General features: G+C 38.5%; 1 pseudogene; it reads left to right on the forward strand.

The window, feature by feature from the left end:
* The first annotated feature begins 19,261 nt into the window (after positions 1–19,261).
* On the forward strand, positions 19,262–20,147 carry LOC116470798 (large ribosomal subunit protein eL18-like; annotated as a pseudogene).
* Positions 20,148–26,969: the final 6,822 nt, after the last annotated feature.

Here is a 26,969-nt window from a genome sequence, read left to right on the forward strand (position 1 = left end):
TCTACAAGCCAGAAGAGAGTGGGGGCCAATATTCAACATTCTGAAAGAAAAGAATTTTCAACTCAGAATTTCATATCTAGCCAAACTAAGCTTCATAAGTGAAAGAGAAATAAGATCCCTTACAGACAAGCAAATGCTGAGAGATTCTGTCACCACCAGGCCTGCCCTACAAGAGCTCCTGAAGGAAGCAATAAACATGGAAAGGAACAACTGGTACCAGCCACTGCAAAAACATGCCAAATGGTAAAGACCATTGACGCTAGGAAGAAACTGCATCAACTAACGAGCAAAATAACCAGCTAACATCACAATGACAGGATCAAATTCACACATAACAATATTAACCTTAAATGTAAATGGGCTAAATGCTCCAATTAAAAGACACACAGTGGAAAATTGGATAAAGAGTCAAGACCCATCAGTGTGCTGTATTCAGGAGACCCATCTCACATGCAGAGACACACATAGGCTCAAAACAAAGAGATGGCGGAAGATCTACCAAGCAAATGGAAAACAAAAAAAGGCAGAGGTTGCAATCCTAGTCTCTGATAAAACAGACTTTAAACCATCAAAGATCAAAAGAGAAAAGAAGGCCATTACATAATGGTAAACGGATCAATTCAACAAGAAGGGCTAACTATCCTAAATATATATGCACCCAATACAAGAGCACCCACATTCATAAAGCAAGTCCTTAGAGACCTAGAAAGAGACTTAGACTCCCACATAATAATAATGGGAGACTTTAACACCCCACTGTCAACATTAGACAGATCAACGAGACAGAAAGTTAACAAGGATATCCAGGAATTGAACTCAGCTCTGCACCAAGCGGACCTAATAGACATTTACAGAACTCTCCACCCCAAATCAACAGAACATACATTCTTATCAGCAGCACACCTATTCCAAAATTGACCACAGTTGGAAGTAAAGCACGCCTCAGCAAATGTAAAAGAACAGAAATTATAACAAACTGTCTCTTACAGCACAGTGCAATCAAACTAGAACTCAGGATTAAAAAACTCACTCAAAACCGCTCAACTACATGGAAACTGAACAACCTGCTCCTGAATAACTACTGGGTACAAAACAAAATGAAGGCAGAAATAAAGATGTTCTTTGAAACCAATGAGAACAAAGACACAACATATCAGAATCTCTGGGACACATTTAAAGGAGTGTGTAGAGGGAAATTTATAGCACTAAATGCCCACAAGAGAAAGCAGGAAAGATCTAAAATTGACACCCTAACATCACAATTAAAAGCACTAGAGAAACAAGAGCAAACACATTCAAAAGCTAGCAGAAGGCAAGAAATAACTAAGATCAGAGCAGAACTGAAGGAAATAGAGACACAAAAAAACCCTTCAAGAAATCAGTGAATCCAGGAGGTGGTTTTTTGAAAAGATCAACAAAATTGATAGATCGCTAGCAAGACTAATAAAGAAGAAAAGACACAATAAAATCAAATAGACACAATAAAAAATGATAAAGGGGATATCACCACCAATCCCACAGAAATACAAACTACCGTCAAAGAATACTATAAACACCTCTACACCAATAAACTAGAAAATCTAGAAGAAATGGACAAATTCCTGGACACATACACCCTCCCAAGACTAAACCAGGAAGAACTTGAATCCTGTAATAGACCAATAACAGGCTCTGAAATTGAGGCAATAATTAATAGCCTACCCACCAAAAAAAGTCCAGGACCAGATGGATTCACAGCCAAATTCTACCAGAGGTACAAGGAGGAGCTGGTACCATTCCTTCTGAAACTATTCCAAACAATAGAAAAAGAGGGAATCCTCCCTAACTCATTTTATGAGGCCAGCAACATCCTGATGCCAAAGCCTGGCAGAGACACAACAAAAAAAGAGAATTTTAGACCAATATCCCTCATGAACATTGATGCAAAAATCTTCAATAAAATACTGGCAAACCGAATCCAGCAGCACATCAAAAAGTTTATCCACCATGATCAAGTGGGCTTCATCCCTGGGATGCAAGGCTGGTTCAACATACGCAAATCAATAAACGTAATCCAGCATATAAACAGAACCAAAGACAAAAATCACATGATTATCTCAATAGATGCAGAAAAGGCCTTTGAAAAAATTCAACAACACTTCATGCTAAAAACTCTCAATAAATTAGGTATTGATGGGACATATCTCAAAATAATAAGAGCTATCTATGACAAACCCACAGCCAATATCATACTGAATGAGCAAAACCTGGAAGCATTCCTTTTGAAAACTGGCACAAGACAGGAATGTCCTCTCTCACCACTCCTATTCAACATAGTGCTGGAAGTTCTGGCCAGGGCAATCAGGTAGGAGAAAGAAATAAAGGGTATTCAATTAGGAAAAGAGGAAGTCAAACTGTCCCTGTTTGCAGATGACATGATTGTATATTTAGAAAACCCCATTGTCTTAGCCCACAATCTCCTTAAGCTGATAAGCAACTTCAGCAAACTCTCAGCATACGAAATCAATGTGTAAAAATCACAAGCATTCTTATATATCAATAACATAGAGCCAAACATTGAGTGAACTCCCATGCACAATTGCTTCAAAGAGAATAAAATACCTAGGAATCCAACTTACAAGGGATGGGAAGGACCTCTTCAAGGAGAACTACAAACCACTGCTCAATAAAATAAAAGAGGACACAAACAAATGGAAGAACATTCCATGCTCATGGATAGCAAAAATCAATATCATGAAAATAGCCATACTGCCCAAGGTAATTGATAGATTCAATGCCATCCCCATCAAGCTACCAATGACTTTCTTCACAGAATTGGAAAAAAACTACCTTAAAGTTCATATGAAACCAAAAAAGAGCCCACATTGCCAATACAATACTAAGCCAAAAGAACAAAGCTGGAGATATCACTCTACCTGACTTCAAACTATACTACAAGGCTACAGTAACCAAAACAGCATGGTACTGGTACCAAAACAGAGATATAGACCAATGGAACAGAACAGAGCCCTCAGAAATTATACCACACAGCTACAGCTATCTGATCTTTGACAAACCTGACAAAAACAAGAAATGGGGAAAGGATTCCCTATTTAATAAATGGTGCTGGGAAAACTGGCTAGCCATATATAGAAAGCTGAAACTGGATCCCTTCCTTACACCTTGTACAAAAACTAATTCAAGATGGATTAAAGACTTATATGTTAGACCTAAAACCATCAAAACCCTAGAAGAAAACCTAGGCAATACCATTCAGGACATAGGCATGGATAAGGACTTCATATCTAAAACACCAAAAGCAATGGCAACAAAAGCCAAAATTGACAAATGGGATCTCATTAAACTAAAGAGCTTCTGCACAGCAAAAGAAACTACCATCACAGTGAACAGACAACCTACAGAATGGAAGAAAATTTTTGAAATCTACTCATCTGACAAAGGGCTAATATCCAGAATCTATAAAGAACTCAAACAAACTTACAAGAAAAAAACAAACAACTCCATCAAAAAGTGGGTGAAGGGTATGAACAGACACTTCTCAAAAGAAGACATTTATGCAGCCAACAGACACATGAAAAAATGCTCATTGCCACTGGCCATCAGAGAAATACAAATCAAAACCACAATGAGATACCAACTCACACCAGTTAGAATGGCCATCATTCAAAAGTCAGGAAACAACAGGTGCTGGAGAGGATGTGGAGAAACAGGAACACTTTTACACCATTGGTGGGACTGTAAACTAGTTCAACCATTGTGGAAGTCAGTGTGGCAATTCCTCAAGGATCTAGAACTAGAAATAACATTTGACCCAGCCATCCCATTAATGGGTATATACCCAAAGGATTATAAATCATGCTGCTATAAAGACACATGCACACGTATGTTTATTGCGGCACTATTCACAATAGCAAAGACTTGGAACCAGGCCAAATGTCCAACAACGATAGACTGGATTAAGAAAATGTGGCACATATACACCATGGAATACTATGCAGCCATAAAAAATGATGAGTTCATGTCCTTTGTAGGGACATGGATGAAGCTGGAAACCATCATTCTGAGCAAACTGTTGCAAGGACAAAAAACCAAACACTGCCTGTTCTCACTCATAGGTGGGAATTGAACAATGAAAACACTTGGACACAGGAAGGGGAACATCACACACCGGAGCCTGTTGTGGGGTGGGGTTGGGAGGGAATAGAATTAGGAGACATACCTAATGTAAGTGATGAGTTAATGGGTGCAGCACACCAACATGGCTTATGTATACATATGTAACAAACCTGCACATTGTGCACATGTACCCTAGAACTTAAAGTATATTAAAAAAAAAAAAAAAAAGAACAGCTCTTGCAAGAATTCACTATCACAACAACAGCACCAAGCCATGAAGGATCCACCCCCATGATCCAAACACCTCCCACAAGGCCCCACCTCCAGCACTGGGGATTACAATTCAACATGAGATTTGGTTGAGGACGAATATCCAAACCGTATCAGTAGTGTAGTTCATTCATTTTCATGGCCATCTATTTTGTGAACATACTACAATTTGTTTAAAGTTAATTAGGCCATCTCTGGATTTTTTATAAATACAAACGATGCTGCTATAAATTGCCTTCTTTTTTATTTATTTTACTTTTAAATTGACATATAATAATGGTATACATTTATGAGGTACATAGTGATGTTTTTATGTGTATACTATATAAAGATCAGATCAGATCAGTATAATTAATACCTATCATCTCAAACATTTCTCATGTCTTTGTGTTGAGTACATTCAATATCCTCCTTCCAGCTATTTGAAACAATACATTACTATTAACTATAGTCATCCGACAGTGGTATAGAACACTATAACTTATTTCTCCTATTTAGCTGTAATTTTATGTCCTTTAACAAATCTCCTCTTTCCTAGCATACCCTTCCTCCTCATACCCTTCCCAGCCTCTAGTGTCCTCTGTTCTACTTTTTACTTTCATGAGATCAACTTTTTTTAGCTTCCACATATGAGTGACAACATGTGGTGCTTAACTTTCTGTTCTTGGCTTATTTCATTTAACATAACACTCTCCAGTCCCATCCATTTTGCTATGGCAGGATTTCATTCATTTTTATGACTGAATAGTACTCCATTGTTCATATATGCCACATTTCTATTATCTATTCATCTTCTGTTGGACAGTATCATAGTCCATTTGTGTTGTTATAAAGGAATACTTGAATCCAGGTAATTTATTAAGAAAAGAGGCTTATTTGGTTTATGATTCTGTTGGCTATACATGAAGCATGCTGCCAGCAACTGATTCTGGTGAGGGCTTCGGGCTGCTGCCACTCATGGCAGAAGGGGAAGGGGAACTTGCATGTGCAGAGATCACATGGCAAGAGAAGAAGCAAGACAGGGAGGGGGAAGGCACCAGGCTCTTTTTAACAACCAGCTCTTGCAGGACCTACTAGAGTGAGAACTTGAGAACTCACTCATTACTGTGAGGTGGCACCAAAGTAATTTAAGAGGAATCCACACCCATGACCCAAATACCTCCCATTAGGCCCTATCTCCAATACTGAGGATCAATTTTCAACATGAGGTTTGGGGGAATAAATATCTAAAGTATAGCAGACACCTGAGTTGATTCCATATCTTGGTATTATGATCAGTGGTGCAATAAACACGGGGTACAGATGTCTGTTCAATATACTGATCTCCTTTCCTTTGGATAAATGCCCAGTAGTGGAATTGCTGGATCACAGGTTAGTTCTATTTGCAGTTTTTTGAAGAACCTCCATACTATTCTCTATAGTAGATATACTAGTTTACATTCCTACCAACAGTGTATAAGAGTTTTCTTTTCTCCACATCCTCACCAGCATATGAATTTTTTTTTGGTTTGGTTGTTTTGTTTTGTTTTGTTTTGTTTTCGAGATGGAGTCTCGCTCTGTTGACCAGGCTGGAGTGCAGTGGCGCAATCTCAGTTCACTGAAACCTCCACCTCCCTAGTTCAAACGATTCTCCTGCCTCAGCCTCCTGATTAGCTGGGATTACAGGCGCCTGCCACCATGCCTGGCTAATGTTTTGTATTTTTAGTAGAGAAAGGGTTTCACCATATTGGTCAGGCTGGTCTCGAACTCCTGAACTCAGGTGATCCACCCGCATTGGCCTCCCAAAGTGCTAGGATTACAGGCATGAGCCACCCTGCCTGGCCTGGTCTTTTTTATAATAGCCATCCTAACTGGGGTGAGATGATACCTCATTGTGGTTTTGATTTGCATTTCCCTGATGATTAGTGATGTTGAGCTTTATTAATTAATTAATTTATTTTCATTTGTATGTCTTCTTTTGAGAAATATCTGTTCAGATCATTTGCTCATTTTTTTATCAGATTGTTTTTTGCTGTTGAGGTGTTTGAGTTCCTTGTATATTCTGAATAGTAATCCGCTTTCAAACTAATAGTTTGCAAATGTTTTCTCCCATTCAAGAAATGGTCTCTTTACTCTGTTGAATGTTTTCTTTGCTGCACAGAAGCTTTTTAGTTTGATACAATCCCATTTTCTTTTGGGGTTTTTCTGCTTTTGTTGTCTATCCTTTTGAGGTATTATTCATAAAATATGTCTCCTGGTGCAAGGTATAACATTTTTAATACATATATAACTAAAGATGGAATCGCTGGGTGTGTAAGCATTCAAATTTATAAGCTAACGTAAAACAAGCTTTCAACATGGCTATGCCAATATAAATTGTTGCCAGTAATGAATAATAAATTTAATTGATCCATAATCTCTCAAACACTGTATATCTTCCCTAGTTTTACTTTCTACTAATTGAATGAGCACAACATACTAGGTCATTCTACATGTTTCTGATGACTAATGACTTTTTCTTCAAATGTTTACTTATTAAACACATATGCTATCTCTTAGGAAAAATGCCAGTTGATATTTCTATTCATAATTTTATATCACCACCTTTGGACTTTGTTATTCTGTTGGTCAATTTAAAAACCCCTGTACTGACAGCACATGATATTCATTATAATCATTTTTAAAATCTTGGTCTCTAAATAAGACAAGTTTCCCATCATTATCCACCCTCTTGATCAGATATGCCTTACCTTCTAGGACCATTAAACTTCCACATAAATTTTAGAATCAGTTTGTAAAGTTTTAGGAAAAACTCCTGTCAGATTTGTACTGGAGAAGTCTTGAGTCTATAAATAAATTTAGGGAGAACAGACATCCTCAGAAAATAAGTGTCTCCACTTATTAAAATTGTGTTTAATGTGTCTCAGCAAGGTTTTTAAAATTTTCAAGTACAGGGCTTGAACATTTTTGCAAGATCTATTTTTAGGTCCATTATGATTTTAATTGTAAATGATATATTTAAAAGATGCATATACACATATACATCTTTATGTCTTCTAATTGTTTGTGATGGCACATACAAAAACAATTCACGTTTGCATACTGATCATGTATCTACTCTCATTAAGGACCTTATATGAACCATTGTTTCGCTATCTATAAAATTCCTATCGCACATAGTTACTGTAGAAATAAAATGAGGAAAAACTACTGACAACGCACACCATTTTACACACATGTACTATTACTTCTTATTGCCTTACTTTGTTAGGAAGACAGTAAATAAAACAAAGGGATACAGAGAGAAAGAAGGTGATAGGGAATGAAATCTACTGCTATTTTAGCTTACCAGTACTTTTTTTTGTTATATTTTTGTATATTTGGTTGCATAATAATTGTACTCTATTGGGTTAGTAAAATGCCAAGTAGATAACTGCATAACATTATTTTAAAGCCAGGGAAAACAGATGATCTATTCAACATGAGCTATTCAAGCCACAGTCACAATGGAATAGCTTAAACATTCTTAAACAGGTTATATATAAAAATAAAACATACTAAGATTCTTTAGATTTACTTCATTTGAAAAAAAAAGACAATGGGCCAGGCGTGGTGCCTCATGCCTGTAATCCCAACACTTTGGGAGGCCAATGTGGGTAGATCACCTGAGGTGGGGAGTTCGAGACCAGACTGACCAATATGGTGAAACCCCATCTCTACTAATAATACAAAAATTAACCAGGCATGGTGGCATACGCCTGTAGACCCAGCTACTTGGGAGGCTGAGAAAGGTGAATTGCTTAAAACCAGGAGGTGGAGGTTGCAGTGAGCCGAGATTGTGCCACTGCACTCCAGTCTGGGTGACAGAGACTCCATCACAAAAACAAAAAACAAAAAAAAAACAAAAAAAAGATATATTATTTTATATTTTTGACTATATCTCTATTATATTTGGTAAAAACTAAATTTTTGATACATGTTGGGCTCGTATTTTTTTCCTGCCTTTCTGCCTTCTTTTCTTCTTTCCCTCCCTCCCACTTCCTTCTGTTTTTCTTTTCTTTCTTCCTTATTTTCTCCTTTCATCCCTCCTTTTTCTTCCTTCCTCTCATTCTCTCACCCATGGTAAATTTAAGATGCTTTGAGTCCTGAACTAAACTTGAGGGATAATGTATGCATGGTTGTAGACACAGACTTGAAGCATTAACCCATCATTCACCTTGACCCTGGGGGTTAGAACAGCAATTCATGATGTTGTCACCTTGGATGAGCATGCTTTTTTTTCAATATTTCATATGTTCACATAAATGTAATATATTCAAATATTTAATATTAGTTTGTGAAGGAGGTATTTCAGACCCTAATATTAAAGAAAGAGATTTTGAGATTTTAAATGTTCACACTATTAAAATCCCATATCCTGAAATACTGATTAAGATCCACTGTGTTTGTAAGCCAAACATTTAGGAAGTTTTCTCAATAGATATGCATGAAGACTACATTTAATACCCTCTAAACTGTGGAAGAACACCTATAATAAAGTACATAAATGACCTCTAATTAGGAAAGCTTTGCTTCAATAAGCTTGGAATGACTCCTTTTTTTGAAACTGTTGATACATATGCATGAAAAGTAAATCTCCACATCAGAGTAGCTGAAGATTTTTGCTTACTTCATCTTTTATAAAGTTATAAATAGTCGAACGAGGTAACTTAAAGGTGATCCAGTGAAAATTCTAATGAAATGTGTTTTTTACATATTGACTCATTTTTATCATTATCCATTTTAATCTCTGTCTCCAAATAAGAGCTATTTCTGGAAGAAAATAAACATAATTCTTGTTCAATAAAGCCCCACATGCACATATATTTGTATGTACTGAGCCATTTAACAAGAGTCATATACAATACATATAACAAGAGTTATATATATATTATTTACAGTAGTAAAATGCCATTGGAATACATTTGACAAGAATAATTCTACTGTTAAATAAATGTGAATCTAGAAAATCTTTTTTATAGTCAGTGTTGTCTTTCCTTCTACTCTTAAATTTTCATTCCAACCATCAGACAAAATGACTTTTAAAAATCTATGTTCATGTAAAATGGATGACTCTTTCCTGTGCAAAAATATCTCTTTTGAGAAGTCTAATATATGGTTTTTGTACTATGTATAACTTTTAAAATTCGTCTCCTGTCCCGTTTTGTCTTCTCTTGGATTGGCAAAATGTAAATAATCACATTGCATATATTCAGGGAAAGCAAGGAACATATTCAAGAATGAAAGTCATGACATGATAGCTTCATCATTTTAAAAAATATTTTATATTTTTTAAAAACCTACCATGAATTATGCAGTACATTACACATGAAGTAGGGGTAAAAAGTGCTCCTGAGTTGGAAGATACTGATAGTTATAGAGGATGCTTACTCATCAAAATTTTCAAATGGTTGAAGGTGAAGTTTGTCACCGTAGACAAAACAAATTATGGAGATTTAGATTCCCATAACAGCAGAATTAAATTATGTATTTTATTCTCCTAATAACAGAAACAAAAATAGAGTATTTGGTGCCCTTTCTCCATCTCCCCAAGAGAGAAGTTTTTTGTGTGTCACTAACTGTACGAAGAAGCCACTTTGATTTATGACAAACTCTAATGTGAAAGAGCAAAGCCGGCTGGGCGCGGTGGCTCACGCTTGTCATCCCAGCACTTTGGGAGGTCGAGGCGGGCGGATCACGAGGTCAGGAGATCGAGACCACGGTGAAACCCCGTCTCTACTAAAAATACAAAAAACTAGCCGGGCGTGGTGGCGGGCGCCTGTAGTCCCAGCTACTCGGAGAGGCTGAGGCAGGAGAATGGCGTGAACCCGGGAGGCGGAGCTTGCAGTGAGCCAAGATGGCGCCACTGCACTCCAGCCTGGGCGACAGAGCGAGACTCCGTCTCAAAAAAAAAAAAAAAAAAAGAGCAAAGCCATGTTGCTTTTCATATAATTATATATTAGTTCAATAAATATTTGTCATTTCAAACTCTATTAATCAAGATTCTTAATTCTCAAAGGTAATTCCAATATAAGTAAGAGTCTCTAACACATAATTGGATAGCCTGTAAATGACCTCAGAGGTTTGATTTCTTTATTATTAGATATAACAGGTATTTTTTATTTATTTGGGGGAAGTTTGTAGAGATATTTGTAGACCTCATCTAACTTACACTACACAATCCTTAAGCCTCATTCAAATCCAAGGTTCTATGAGATGAATAAAAGTTTATGAGTGTATAATGTTTTTGATTACTTTTGAAGAAAATTATGAAAAAATGATCTTTTAGGAAATAACATTAGTTTCTCTGGGGTAAAAGTTAAAATGAAGTTAATTTATTTTACATTGTTCCCAGTTTTATCTGATCAGACTTTAATTTAAAATTAATTCAGTCTATTTGGATAGGTGGTGAACAATTAAATGGAAACAATTACCTAAGTCATGTGTAAATGCAAGATTTGCCAAAACCCCCACCTGTGTTTCTCTTTCAAGGTGCCTCACATTTCTGGCTAATGTTTACAAAAAGGAGTCCCGGCCAACACAAAGTCCACTTCCAGAAATGTTACCTGGTATCAAAAGTCAACTTAAAGCATTATTAATCTCTTCAGACTCAACGTTCTCACTATTAAATTTCAAGAACATAATATTGCAACATAACAATTCAGGGATATTAATTCAAGAACACTTAATTTCTTCAAAAAATAAAAGTTAAAAAATCTTCAGTAGCTGGAACATTTTACATAATTTTAATATTCATTACATTAATAAAGGTACTTATTTTAAAAGTGAAATTTCATCGAAAAGTTTACAATGCACAATGGCACTCTCCCACATCCCCCATCCCTCTGTTTATTAATTGGATAACTGTGGTCGAGCCATTTGATATATTTTTATTCCATTTTCTTCATCTCTAAAGTAGAAATAACTACTTTCTTCATCTGTAGGTTGGAGATAACCCTACCTCTTAGGGTTGTTGTGAAAATCAAATTAACAAATATGTATAAAATAATGTGCACAATGCGGGGAATATGGTAAGTGCGAAATAAATGTTAGCTATTCTTATTATCACCCCTACCTCTCCTGTTTTGATTCTCTCAGCTGTCACTCTCAATCTGTCCCCTGGCATTTACTTCTATATTTTTTTAAATGATGTATCACTTTTATACATTATTTATTTGCTTTTGACTCTGACAGACATTAACTTTGTGTGCCCACACCATTCCCCAGCGTCTCTCAAACTACTCGTATAAACTTGCTATTTCATATTTCCGATTAAGTCAAGAATCGTCAGTGTTTACATTTTTTTTTACTTTAATTAGAAATTTCACAGACACATAGTAATAAAGCCCAACAACAGTGATTTAAACAAGCAGAGGCTCTATTTTTATCTCACAAGGATTCTGGAGGTAGATGGTTACTGTTCTTCCCTGCTGTCCTCAGTATTTTGCCTTTTATTCTTACAGTTGTCAAATAGCATCGCCTGATGGCTAACTCAGCTCCAGGCAACAGGACCACCTTCAAAAGCACGAAGCAGGGGCTGGCCAGGGTGGCAAAATCCTTTCATCCCCTCTAGACTGTTCTTATTAGGAAGAAAAATAACTTTCTAAGAAGGCATCCAATACAATTTCTCCTGCATCTCATTGACCAACACTGAATCCTGCAGTGGCTCCCAACTCCAAGGCAGGCCGTGGCAGTGAGGATATTACACAAGAGAATGGCATCGCCTTAATTGGCTTAGACGAGAGAGGCTCCAACTTTCTCAGTTCACAGCCCCATTGGTATCCGTGTGATTATTTTCATTGTGCCCAAGGCAAAAGAAATATCAAACAATCCCTTTTTATAAGTAAGTTGGTACCAAAGAATGTAATATGTGTTTATATCCCCAACAACTTAGTAGCCATTTGGGTAAATACCAAACATAATTGTGAAAACAAACAAAACAACCAAGTTCATATTTAAATGACTGCAATTACTTACTAAAGGGAAATGTGTGCCTTCTGGGCACTGCACAACATCTCACATTTTAAAATCAGATTAGACACCAACACCCTCGTTTCCTATTCCACATTGATTTCCATTTAGCACTTTTTTTTTCCCCATTTAAATCAAGTCAACCACTGAAAATCCTGCTTCACAAAGATAGGACATCCTGGAAAGCAAGGTAGATGGAACTCAGGAAGTGCCTTTAGCTAGCTCCATAGACTAAACCTCCCATCCCCTGCATACCTGTACGTGTGAAATGGAGGAGAATTTCCTTTGGTATCAGTGGTCAGTCAACAGAATTTCAGCCAATTTTTCTCTTTTCAGCTCAGTGTTTGACCCCTACCTCCAGGAGTACTGGAAATCCCTAAGCACTGATATTCTCAGGGTTCCTCTGAGATTAATGATTTGACTACTCACCCACATAAGGTTCTGGGTTTAGTTACTCTGTTTTTTTTTTGTTTTTGGTTTTGTTTTGTTTTGTTTTGAGAGGGAGTTTCGCTCTTGTTGCCCCAGGCTGGAGTGCAACGGTGTGATCTTGGCTCACTGCAACCTCTGCCTCCCAGGTTCAAGAGATTCTCCTGCCTCAGCCTCCCAAGTAGCTAGGATTACAGGCATGCAACACCATGCCCAGCTAATTTTTTTGTATTTTTAGTAGAGATGGGGTTTCACCATGGCCAGGCTGGTCTTGAACTCCTGACCTCAGGTGATCCGCCCACCTCGGCCTCCCAGAGTGCTAGGATTATAGGCGTGAGCCACTGCACCCAGCCTAGTTACTGTTTTTAAATTAGTCACCATTCCTCAGTCACCTTCTGATTCCCAGTAAAGCTGTCAATATCTTTATTCAGTGATGGACTCTCAGAACTCTTTTCTTTTTCCATGTTAGTTGATGGTTTGATTTGGTTGTGTTTTTATTTTAAATTAGTAGACTTTATTTCTTAGAGAGGTTTTAGTTTCCACAAAAATTGAACAGGAAGTACCGAGTTCCCATATACTCTCTATCCCCAATACCCCTCCCCAACAACAGTTTCCACCCTTTTTTTAATTTAACTTATTTTAAGTTCAGGGGTACATGTGAAAGTTTGTTACATAGGTAAACTTTGTCATGGGGGTTTGTTGTACAGATTATTTCGTCACCCAGGTATTAAGCCTAGCACCCAATAGTTATTTTTCCTGATCCTCTCCCTCCTCCCACCCTCCATCCTCCCAAAGGCCCCAGTGTGTGTTGTTCTCTGTATGTGTCCATGAGTTCTCATCATTTAGCTCCCACTTGTAAGTGAGAACATGCAGTATTTGGTTTTCTTTTCCTAAGTTAGTTTGCTAAGGATAATGGCCTCCAGCTCCATCCATATCCATGCAAAGGACATGATCTCATTCTTGTTTTACGGCTGCATAGTATTCCATGGTGTATATGTACCACATTTTCTTTATCCAGTCTATCATTGATGGTCATTTAGGTTGACGCCATGCTTTTGCCACTGTGAATAGTGTTGCAGGGAACATACATGCTCACGTGTCTTTATAATGATAAAATTCGATTTCTATTATTGCAGTCGGGTTTTGAAAAGAGATAAATCAGGTTGATCAATGCAACATTTTTAACTGGAAATTCAGACTGGATTCTGAACATGACTCCATCTTGGCAAGGTTAGGGATAAAAGCAGAGAATCTCTGGTATTGCCCATATGAAGGATATGCTGTTATTAGATAATTCATGGTCATCCATTGTCTATGCCAAATACTGAGAGATTGCATATTTTGGACCTCACAAAACTTCCTTTGCTGACCAGGTACCTAATATTTCCGGATGTTCTAAGGTTCACCTCAGTGCCACTTCTTTCCACAGCAAGGCTGCCCTAATCAATGGGGAGATACTTTTTTTTAAGTCGCCCATCTCCTGTTCAAAACACCCATTCATTTCTTCACAGCGACTTAGTCTCTACATTGGTGGGGAATGCAAACAAGTTTCACCCAGGTAGTAATTCTAGATGATTTGCAGGGGCCAATAGTTTTGCATTTGAGTTTTCTCAACCTCCAATTCTGCGTATTTTTACATTATGAAAAAATAGTACTTTTGAAATACCTGAACACTTCTGTATCCACTTTATCTATTCCTAGATATCATTTTCAAAATCAAAAATGTTTTCTTATTCCTATTAAGGAATAAGATATGTTATTTTGGAGAAGACATGACATAGTTCCAAACTTAGTTATAGATTAAACATTACCAAATCCAAAAACTTCCTATATTACTCCTTCTACTCAGCTCCCTAAAAGACTATGAAATTATTGTTTCTTTGAAAGTTTTAAATGCCAGAAATCTTAATATTTGTGACCATGTAACCATGTTTCACTATTGAACCTGGATTCAAAGTTGGCAGTTAAAACTTCTACTTCAGATGAAATTTGCAGAAACAAACAATTGTTTTTATTTTATATTCACACAGGGTATGTGTTAAGTTCAGATTTTATAAAGGAAAAAAATGCCTTAAAAATGCCTGTTTCATTGTATTACGTAGAAAGTTATGCTTCTGCCAGCAGGAACATAGATTATGTAAACTAATCTTTGCAATTGCTCTTCAGCACATTTGGAAAATTAACTTTCCAGTCTTTTAGAAGCTTGAAAAGACTTGAATAGTTAGTATTTAAAATGAAAAATTGTTATCAGGTATTAAAATGCAGGAGAAAAGATGGATGGATTTCATTTTTATTGCAGAAATTCGTCATTGAATCCTAATCTTAAAGTTTCTTTTCAAGTTATATTTGTTACCTGGAGACAGAAGTTCATGGTTTTTTTTTGTTTGTTTTTTTGTTAATTCTGGATTGGGTAGCTTCAAGAAAGTTATATATACCTTTATTTAAAAAAAAAAAAAAGTACACACAAATGCACATACATCATTGTTTTGCAAATTTTCCCAGTAAAAGCAGAGCCACCATATGTGAAAAACTCTTTGGTACTTTGTTGAGATGCCCTGAAATTCTGTATTATCTTTTGGTTTCTTAATATACGTATTAACACTCATTATTTTATTATGATATATGTAGCACTTTCCATACTGATTCACCTCCATCTGGAGATTGCAAATTTTTGGAGGCATAAGCCACGATTTTTCTTAGTAAATAAAATGGCAACATCTGCACATTACTAAAACTATAGTAAACCCTTAAGAAATATGTGCAAAATATTTTTCTAAATAAGAGGTCTTCATTATAAGCAAAAGAAACTGATGCTTGTGACCATAAGCAATACGGAAATATAGTAGAAAGATAATGTCAACTCCAAGGGATTCCCAAGGACTTAAGTTAGAAAATGCACAGAATTCAAGGCAGCTCTGAGGAGCCAAGAATGTGGACCTAGGTGTCCCCGTCTTTGCTCAGTAGCACCAGGCCTGACAGTGGAGTAAGCAGTCAGCCAAATATTAGATGCATGCCAACATGCTGACTTCCAGAGTCAAGGAAGGAGGTGTGGCCCTCTGGCAGCCCTATTGGTAGGCAGCCCTCTGCTTCTCACCAGTTAACTCACTGGGGAATGCCCCAAAGCCACGATCGGGGTAAATTTTGAGTAGGCAAAAATTTACAAATTGAACTGCCCCTTAACTTCACACATGCTTTATCTCACATGACATTTCTAAAGAATTTCATTTTATAAGTAATACTTCTCTGAATGTAATGGAATATATTCCTCACGCACAAAACTGTACATATTGATTCTGCAAGGAAGGTCAGGTCTCAACAGTCTAGAATCATGGGATCATGTCCATTTATTCTGTGGAATCATTATGTTCTATCTCCTTTTTTGTCATTAGAGTGCTACTACATACACAAATTGATGAAATTACTCATAAAAGATGATATCATATTGTGTCCGGAATTGGTGGGTTCTTGGTCTCACTGACTTTAAGAATGAAGCCGTGGACCGCCCCAGTGAGTGTTACAGTTCTTAAAGGCCGCATGTCCAGACTTTGTTCCTTCTGATGTTCGGATGTGTTCGGAGTTTCTTCCTTCTGGTGGGTTTGTGGTCTCGCTGGCTCAGAAGTGAAGCTGCAGACCTTCATGGTGAGTGTTACAACTCATAAAGGCAATGTGGACCCAAAGAGTGAGCAGTAGCAAGATTTATTGCAAATAGCTAAAAAACAAGGCTTCCACAGCGCAGAAGGGGACCTAAGCGGGTTGCCATTGCTGGTTGGGGCAGACTGCTTTTCTTTCCTTATCTGGCCCCACCCACATCCTACTGATTGGTCCATTTTACAGAGAGCTGATTGGTCTGTTTTACAGAGAGCTGATTGGTCCATTTTGACAGGGTGCCGATTGGTGCATTTACAATCCCTGAACTAGACACAAAAGTTCTCCATGTCCCCACTAGATTAGCTAGATACAGAGTGTCAATTGGTGCATTTACAAACCTTGAGCTAGATACAGAGTGCCAACTGGTGCATTCACAATCTCTTAGCTAGACATAAAGATTCTCCAAGTCCCCACCAGATTAACTAGATAGAGAGTGCTGATTGGTGTATATACAATCCCTTAGGTAGACATAAAGGTTCTCCAAGTCCCCACCAGACTCAGGAGCTCATCTGGCTTACCCAGTGGATCCCACACTGGGGCGTAGGTGGAGCTGCCTGCCAGTCCTGCGCCGTGCGCCTGAACTCCTCAGTCCTTGGGCGGTGGATGGGACCGGGCGCTGTGGAGCGGGGGCAGCGCTCGTTGGGGAGGCTCAGGCCACACAGGAGCCCACCGGCGGGGGCAGGTGGAGGGGGGAGGCTCTGGCATGGCAGGCTGCAGGTCCCAAGCCTTGCCCCACCGGGAGGGAGCTAAGGCCCAGCGAGAAATCAAGCGCAGCAGCTGCTGGCCCAGGTGCTAAGCCCCTCACTGCCGGGGGCTTGCGGGCCGGCCGGCCCCTCCGAGTGCGGGGCCCACCAAGCCCACGCCCACCCAGAACTCGCGCTGGTCCACCAGCGCCACACGCAGCCCCGGTTCCGCCCACGCCTCTCCCTCCACACCTCCCTGCAAGCTGAGGGAGCTGGCTCCAGCCTTGGCCAGCCCAGAAAGGGGCTCCCACAGTGCAGTGGTGGGTTGAAGGGCTCCTCAAGCATGGCCAGAGTGGGTGCCAAGGCCGAGGAGGCGCCAAGAGTGAGCGAGGGCTGCGAGGGCTGCCAGCACACTGTCACCTCTCAATATGTCTTAGGTTTTCTCTCTATTCTGTAACCCTTCTCTCTATTCAAGGGTTATAGAAACCTTGATGTCTTAGTTTATTTGTGTTCAAACCATCTCAATTTTTTAATTCCAAAAAATCCAGTTTGGGTGGGAAGTATCATCTCTCATTTGTTTTTACTAAATGTGTGTTTATACTAAAGATCCCATGTAGTTACTTTTTTGCAAATGAGAAAATGAGTGATTTCAATTTTTTTAACATTGCTTTTTGAATAGCTGAGACTCTACAGCAAAAGTAAATATAGTTCCTTCTACTTCTAAAAGAGTAGTTCAGGACAGGTGCAGTGGTTCACACCTGTAATTCCAGTATTTTGGGAGCCTGAGGCAAGTGGATTACTTAAACCTAGAAGGCAGAAGTTGCAGTGAGCTGAGATTCTGCCACTGTACTCAGCCCAGATGACAGAGTAAGACTATCTCAAAAAAGAAAAAAAAAAAAAAAAAAAGTAGCTCCTAAAGTAACACTTAAGTAGGCAGTATGTTCTTGCATGATTCTTGAGTTCTGATCACCTTTAATAGAACCACAGTGAATTAATTTTGGGGAGAATGGGCTTCATTTTTTTATTTATTGTACTTTAAGTATGGTACCATTCTTTGAAGCCATGAATTTATAACCTCCTCAATATTGAAAAAATGATGAGCTGGAGTGGATGCAGTAAAAAGAGAGAACTTTTATGAGTTGTTCAAAAACTCCCTAGCCTAGAAGATGCCTAAATTCACAACACCATAGTTACAATTTTTTAGGACATAAATTACCTTTCCAAATAATTACTGAAATAGAAAAAAAAACATGTTAAAACCTTTTAAAATAAAAATCCTATTAAAAATTATATATACTACAATGTTAGATTACATAGGTATTTTCTAAAATTGAAATATGAAAATTGTTTAACAATATTTTACTTCACTAGAAGCCTTTAGGTTTATCTAATGTCTATTTGGAATCCGTTGTGATGAGTAGAATTTAATTAAACAGTTAACAATTTAAAAAATTTTAAATTTGAGTGTTTTTTTTTTTCAGTCCTATTTGTAGTATATATTTCAGCAGACCTACAAATATTTAAGCAAAACAAAATAACAGTGGGTCCCACCTCATAGAATTATTATGATAATTGAATGAGATAAGGCATATGAAAATATTAACATAAACAATTTTAATCATAAAAATATTAATAGTGCTCTTATTCCTCTTACTGCGTTTAGGAACAAATATGCTTTACTTTAAGATTTTAACCTAAAAATCTTGATATACACTGTAACTACCACAATGACATGTAGTGTGCAAGATTTTAGAATTTAATAAAGCATGTTGAAAAGTCGGTGCTAATGCAGGACCACAGAAGTATTCCTAAAATTATGCCAAATTGAGTAATATGTTTCTTGTTTGTATCATAGCAATCAGAACAAGTACTTTATGAGTTTGAACATATGGGGAGAATTTAGCAAATGAACTTTTTATCTTAAAAGTTAATAGATTCTCCACATGTAGCAATGCATTACTAAAGCTATTATCTTGGCAAGATTAAAAAATAAAGACACAAATGGATGGAATTTCTGCAAGAGAGAGGGAAAAAGAAAGGGAGAGAGAAGGAGAGAAAGAAGTCTTAATAGAAAATGTGCACATTGGCCGTTCTCTCTTTCCGTACCTGGCCGAACAGGAGATGCCATCATGGGAATTGACATCCGCCACAACAAGGACCGAAAGGTTTGGCGCAAGGAGCCCGAGAGCCCGGATATGTACCTGAGGCTGTTGGTCAAGCTGTACAGGTTTCTGGCCAGACGAACCAACTCCACATTCAACCAGGTTGTGCTGAAGAGGTTGTTTATGAGTCGCACCAACCGGCCACCTCTGTCCCTTTCCCAGATGATCCGGAAGATGAAGCTTCCTGGCTGGGAAAACAAAACGGTCGTGATTGTGGGGACCATAACAGATGACGTGCGGGTTCAGGAGGTGCCCAAACTGAAGATGTGTGTGCTAAGTGTGACCAGCCTGGCCCGCAGCCGCGTCCTCAGGGCAGGAGGCAAGATCCTCACTTTTCGACCAGCTGACCTTGGACACCCCCAAGGGCTGCATCACCATCCTGCTCTCCGGTCCTCACAAGGGCCGAAAGGTGTACGGGCATTTTGACAAGGCCCTGGGAACCCCACACAGCCACACCAAACCCTACGTCCACTCCAAGGGCCGGAAGTTCGAGCGCGCCAGAGGCCGATGGGCCAGCTGAGGCTACAAAAACTAACCCTGGATCCTACTCTCTTATTAAAATGATTTTGGATGCAAAAAAAAAAAAAAAAAAGGAAAGAAAGAAAATGTGCGTATTGACATTACAGTGGGGGGTGAGAAAAAGTCTCAAGTAGCGTTTCACATGAGGTTCCTCATTGTTGGTTTACTCCAAATGTTGTCAAACTTCATGGTACATCCGAATTGGCTGGAGGGCTTAATAAAACACAGATTTCTGGGTCTCACCCCCAGATTCTGATCTGTAGTTGGGTAGGACCCCAGAATTCAAATTTTAAGTTCCCAGCTGATCTCATCCTGCTGGTCTGGCGAACCTCACTTGGAGAACCACTGGTCTAGTTTCTAACAGATTGACAGACTACTGCTTCATTCTACATCTCGGTAAGAAAATCTAAAAATGTTTTCATGAATAATACATAGGAATGATACAATTCGTTTTCTCAGATTTTACCCATTATTGTTAAGAATAAGCTGTTAAAGTTTGTTATACATATAAACAATTATCCCATATCCTGAGGGTTGCATGTAAATATAGCTATCCCACGAACATATTTAAAAGCACAAATTAGACACAATAAGCATTTTTAGCCATGGCCAATAAATAAGAATAGAGAACATCAATTAAATTGATAGAAATTAAGGCCAGGCGCAGTGGCTCACACCTGTAATCCCAGCAATTTGGGAGGCCGAGGTGGGAAGATGGCCTGTGCCCAGGAGTTCTAGACCAGCCTGGGCAACAAAGTGAGACCCTGTCTCTACAAAAAATTAACCCGCATGGTGGCATGTGCCTGCAGTCTCAGCTACTTGGGAGGCTGAGCTGGAAGGAACGCTTGAACCCTGGGAGGTTGAGGCTGCAGTGAGTCATGATCACGCCACTGTACTCCAGCCTGGGTGACAGAGGGAGACCCTGACCCCTCCACCAAAAAAAACTGTACAAATTGAAACAACAATGAAACACCATTTTTCCCATTTCAGAAAGGGCTTCTGAAAATGTTTTATAATATCCTTTACCTCGTCGGTGGAAGTCTAAAGTCATGCCACCTAGAAAAAGGAAGATTCCTGAATTTATCTAGGTGGTGAGATTCGGAGTCATTATTTATACTTATTATGGTTTCTTATATTAAAATAAAACTATAAAATATAAGTAATGAAAAATGCATTATAATGTTTTAAAAACCAGTCTTGCTTCACTATGAATCACGAATATGAGTAAGATATATTTTAAAATAAAATTGTTTGTCTTCTTCATAAACACCCTCTATTCCATAATTATATTTGGTCACTTTGTAAACAATGTATTTAGTAAGTCGATGGTGAATGGTAGTGAATTGGCACAGGAGGAGAAAAGGTAGATGCAGACAGGCAGCAAGGTAACACAGAAAAAGGGATTTTTGTTCTGGAGTGGAGGAGTCATGATGCTGACCACTTGTGTTGTACAACTCATATGTCCTCACTAGATAGTTTCTCTCTACAGAAATATCCATTAGTTGATTAACTGCTCCCAAGTCTGCAACTGCTCTGACCATTCAGGTTAATAGCATTGCGCCTGGACTAGCTGATGTTGCTATATTCTCATATTCTTAAAGAACCATATACCAAGAAAGCACAGCCCAAATAAAGCACCCATATTGCTTAACAGGATACTCCAGCTGAACGCCCCTGCCACATTTGTAGTGTTTTTTATTTCCTTAAACAAATATCCTTTATTCACAGGAGAATTTCATAGCAACATGAAATAATCTTTCCTACATGTCATCAGCAATTATACAAATATGTACATGTACATATACCTATATATGTATGTGTGTTTATATATTTGTGTATATCTATGTGTGTATACATATATACACACATATCGAAGTAGATTTGTAGGTAAAAACAAAAAATGGCAAATGTCAATATCAAAACCTCTATTGCTGTAGCTCCTAAAATATATGAAATACATTAGCATTTTCTGAAAGTTAATTTTCTTGATATTTAAATCATATAAAAATATTAGGTGAACTAATCATGTTATACACTAAAAAGGCTAAATGAGGCTGGGAAACATAAAGAAATTAATCCACATTCAGGACTAAGTTAACCTGTTTTGTAAGCCTCTGGGAACCACTTAACAGAAATTGCATAATCTTGCATAATAGCAAATCGACAGAATACTCTAGAAGTTTGCTGATCTAGCATTTAATTCTTGCAGAGCAATTATTGGGAAAGGATGTTCTGTCTGATAATAAAATTAACATTGCTACAGTAGATTTTTTAAATCCAGTGGAAAGATGAATTTGATGGAGATGTGATCTCTGTCACACACACACGTGCACGTGCACACACACACACACACACACATCCTCCAGTGGTATAAGAAAGCCTCATACTTTAACTATACTAATTTCTTTTCATGATAGCAGTTGACCCAACTGTGCAGTTCGATGTTGACTAATGGATGAAATGCATGGCTCTTCCTTACACACCAACCCAAAGTTTGTACAGATTGTTTTTCTATTTTTCTGTTTTGTAACATCACAAACAGGTATCCTTTGGTAAAATCTAGATACATGAGAGATACACCTCCCCAACTCAGGTAGCTTATCTAAGTTGATAATTTTTAAATTTTTCTTTTAGTAATTAAAAACAACCAACCTATAACAACAGGACATAGGAAATAACAATCTCCCTTTTTTAGACAGCAGTTTTTCTTACTCTTATATTTTAATGACTTCAGCACTGGACTTGCCCTCCCTACATACTGATTTTTGAATCATCTTTCTGAACGTCGACTGATTAGAATTTACAGCTGTTCAGAAACAACAGATGCAACTTTGGTTGCAAAATGAAATTCAAGCTCTTTACTAAAGACACAGCCTGATCAGAACTTTTCAGTGCAGCCTCTTTCTCACCATATAATTCCACATATCCTTTTAAAAATCCCTTTTGGCCGAGCATGGAATCTCACGCCTGTAATTCCAACACTTTGGGAGGCTGAGGCGGGTGGATCACCTGAGGTCAGGAGTTCGAGACCAGCCTGGCTAACATGGTAAAATCCTGTCTCTACTGAAAATACAAAAACTAGCTGGGCGTGGTGGTGGGTGCCTGTAATCCTAGCTACTCGGGAGGCTGAGACAGGAGAATCGCTTGAACCCAGGAGGCGGAGGTTGCGGTGAGCTGAGAGTGTGCCATTGCACTGCAGCCTGAGCAACAAGAGCAAAACTGTCTCAAAAAAAGAAAAAAAAATGGCCGGGTGCGGTGTCTCATGCCTGTATCCCAGCACTTTGGGAGGCTGAGGCAGGTGGATCACCTAAGGTCAGGAGTTCAAGACCAGCCTGACCAACGCGGAGAAACCCTGTATCTACTACGAATGCCAAAAATTATCCAGGTGTGGTGCTGCATGCCTGTAATCCCAGCTACTCGGGAGGCTGAGGCAGGAGAATCGCTTGAACCCAGGAAGCGGTGGTTGCAGTCAGCCGAGATCGCGCCACTGCACTCTGGCCTGGGCAACAAGAGCGAAACTCCATCTCAAAAATAAATAAATAAATAAATAAATAAAATAAAATCCCACTCATTCCTGTAAATCTGGGTGCCACCCGTTAACTAACTTTCTCTTGTCATCCCCAAGGATTAACCTCTACCGCCTCCACCATCTCCACCACCATCAGGACTCAGGTCATCTGTTTACAACTCTCTCTGTGTCTGATAACTTTGACTCACGTTAGCCTGGAGCTCCAGGATCAGGGATCTTTCTGAGGTCAGCACAGTGCCATCACTTTACAGCCTTGTCCCCAGTTCCTCAGTCCACCACTGGGAGAAAGACTGACTATGAGAGATAGACTTTATTGGTGGTTAAGGGAAATCTAAAGGAAATTACAGTATAAATGAAACTTAAAACCCTATCTTAGTGTAATTGTTTACAGAGTTCAGGAGAAGAAAAAAGACCAAGTTCTTCCCATGATGTCTTCAAAAATGGCCCCCATTGCTATTTCTCATTATCTTTGTTATTTACTAGTCACATACCCCTTGATAAAAACCATGATTGTGAAGCCCAGCAGTCTAAACCCTCATTCCTCTTTAGAAAAATTCAACTCCTACTGTCAGGGGTTAAGGTAATCCTACTATCTTTCTCCATCTTCTCCCCTAACCAGGACAGCTTAGTGGACACGATAGTTCAGTAGCAGCATGTTTTCCAGAGTCTGAGATATTATTTCAAAAATTGCACCACAGCTGGACTTGGGCAAGTGCTTCAGGATGGTTCAGAATAGGCCCTGACAGACTACATCATTATCTTTGAGTTCTTTGCACATGAGAAGGGAAGACATGACTCTTTCTTCTTCCTACAGTAGTCCAGCCTCTTTTTGTAGGTTACTCTGGAGGGGATGCATCTGAGTGCACACGTGTGCACACACAGACAGAGGTGCATTGTCCTACATTCATTCATTCAACGGCTATCATCTTTTGAGACCTCCCACATTTCAGCCACTGTGATAAGAAATGTGTTTATAATAATAAGCAAAGTAGACTTGGAGCTTACAGTCATGTGCGAAAGGCAAGTCAGGTCAAACACAAATCTTAACTAGTCAGTGTGATAAGCACAGCAAAGGAAAATTGTAAAGCATGCTGAAATTGCTCAGTCGAGGGTCCTGACCCGGTGTTGGGGTCAGAGAAGGTGTTACTGACAAAGTGACTCTGAATTTCTATCTAAAGTCTAAGTATCAATTAAGTGAAAACGGAAAACTTGTGACCAGAGGAAGCATCTCTTAAGGCTTAGAATTCCTCCAAATTGTACCAGACAGTGTAAGACTAACTCAAGACAAACCCGTCACTCCTACAAAACATAATTCCAATAATACACTCCTGTGATGGTGCATCAATAAAATTCTATTTAAACACGAAGGGTTATATTTTTTAGGTCCTGATGTGGCTAGATTTAAAAGTAAAAATATACATTTATATCTGAAAAGCTCATTCTCTCGACATTTTAATATCAGCCAGTGCCAAAGTTATCTTTGGAACCATTTTCCTTTGATCACAGAAGCCTCAATGGCACTTTATCTTCTGGCAAATAATAGAATGATTACATACATTTGCTTTAACCTTATGAAATTGCTGGGAAAGAGCATATCTATAAATATACAGTGATAATTGATGGTCAAAATGCCAGTCTGGGTTTGAGCTCGTTGAACAAGTTTAGGCTCAAGAAAGAGAACAAGTTAAAATTTCTCTGAGCTTGTATTGCTTCTAAAGATTCTTTATGCACTGTGATTTCTTAATGGGCCCTAGTTACACTGTTACACATTTATAATGTCTCTCTTCTGAGTAGTCAAAATGCAACCATTGTGTTTTCTTAACCTATTAATGCAGTAATACTTGATTAAATGCATAGAGAAAATGGAAAATTCAAAAAGTAAGTACTCCAAACAGTACAGAAGGCTACTAAGTAAAAGTAAAATAAAATAAAGTCTCCCTTTCACCCTCAATCCTTAATCTCACTAGCAGAGTTTTCATACTATAAACTATAGTATATCTTATTTTTTGTCCTTAACAATACTTCTTTTAACTCTTTCTATATTAGCACACAAGAATCTTCCCCATAGTATTCCACCCTCTGACTGCATTTAACGTGTTCATATCGGTGATCATTTGGGTCTTTGTCTTTTGTTCCTGTGACAGATCCTGCAGTACTAGATACAAACAGTGCCATAAACAATAAAAACACTTCTGCAAATATATGTGTATAATTGCATTAGTCCATTTTCACATGGCTGATGAAGACATATCTGAGACTGGGTAAGTTATAAAGAAAAAAGGTTTAATGGACTCACAGTTCCACATCGCTGAGGAGGCCTCCCAATCATGGCAGAAGGCGAAAGGCACATCTTACATGGTGGCAGACAAGAGAGAATGAGAGCCAAGGGAAAGGGGTTTCCTCTTATAAAACCATCAGATCTTGCGAGACTTACTCATTACCAGGAGAACAGTATGGGGGAAACCACCCCTATGACTCAATTATCTCCTACCATGTGCCTCCCACAACACATGGGAATTATTGAAGCTAGAATTCAAGATGAGATTTGAGTGGGGACACAGCCAAACCATATCAGTAATATTATATTAATATTATTTTAATTAGATAATTAACTTAGATATTAAATTAGATCATTAAGAGTATTAATTGCCTAATATTCTCCAGATATTTAATTTTCTCCCTTACACAGCTAGGCAGAACCATGCGACCTTTGTGTCCAGTGACATGGCCAGTGAAGATCTACAGTTTGATCTTCCTTGCTTTTCCTGCTCTGCCAAGATGACTCAGGAGTCTCAGTATTCCAGAATGTTCAGCTACAAGATTGTGGGGTTTCCATCTGACTGGTTATGTGAACCAGGACCTTCCCCCAACTACTTAATTCAAACCTGCACTGGACCTCCAGCAGGAGTGAGAAATAACTTACCAGCTATCAAGAAAAGTTTTAATCTTTGTCATGATATTTTTTGCACTCAGTTAGCCTCCATGGGGTTCAAGCACTCACTCAATAGACAGCCTATTCTGTAAATATAATTCTGCCCCTATAGCTCATGCTTATGTAGGTAAATTGTTTCTCCTTATCTGGAAGACCAGGAAAATTTATGCTCAGAGCTTAAAAGTCTCCCAAGTAAAATAAAATTGGTATTTAAAATCTTGTATAAATCTTGTATGTGTATGTATAATATGCATTTCAACCATAGTTTTTATTATAAGGCAGTAGGTTTTGTGTGTGTGTGGTTTTTTGTTTGTTTGTTTGTCTAGATGGAGTTTTGCTCTTGTCGCCCAGGCTGGAGTGCAATGGCGTGATCTCGGCTCACCACAACCTCCGCATCCCAGGTTCAAGTGATTCTCCTGTCTCAGCCTCCTGAGTAGCTGGGATTACAGGGATGTACCACCATGCCCGGGTAATTTTGTATTTTTAGTAGAGATGAGATTTCTCCATGTTGGTAAGGCTGGTCTCAAACTCCCTACCTCAGGTGATCCGCTGGCCTCGGCCTCCCAAAGTGCTGGGATTACAGGCGTGAGTGACCGCGCCTGGCTGTTTTGTTTTGTTTTTTGCTGTATTTACCTTGCTTGTGTTAGCCTGTGGATTGATATCTTAACCTGACCCCCAGTCTTTCCCTCTTGGGA

This window comes from Hylobates moloch, unplaced genomic scaffold, assembly GCF_009828535.3.
Source record: "Hylobates moloch isolate HMO894 unplaced genomic scaffold, HMol_V3 SCAFFOLD_6, whole genome shotgun sequence".
In the NCBI taxonomy this organism is placed as follows: domain Eukaryota; kingdom Metazoa; phylum Chordata; class Mammalia; order Primates; family Hylobatidae; genus Hylobates; species Hylobates moloch.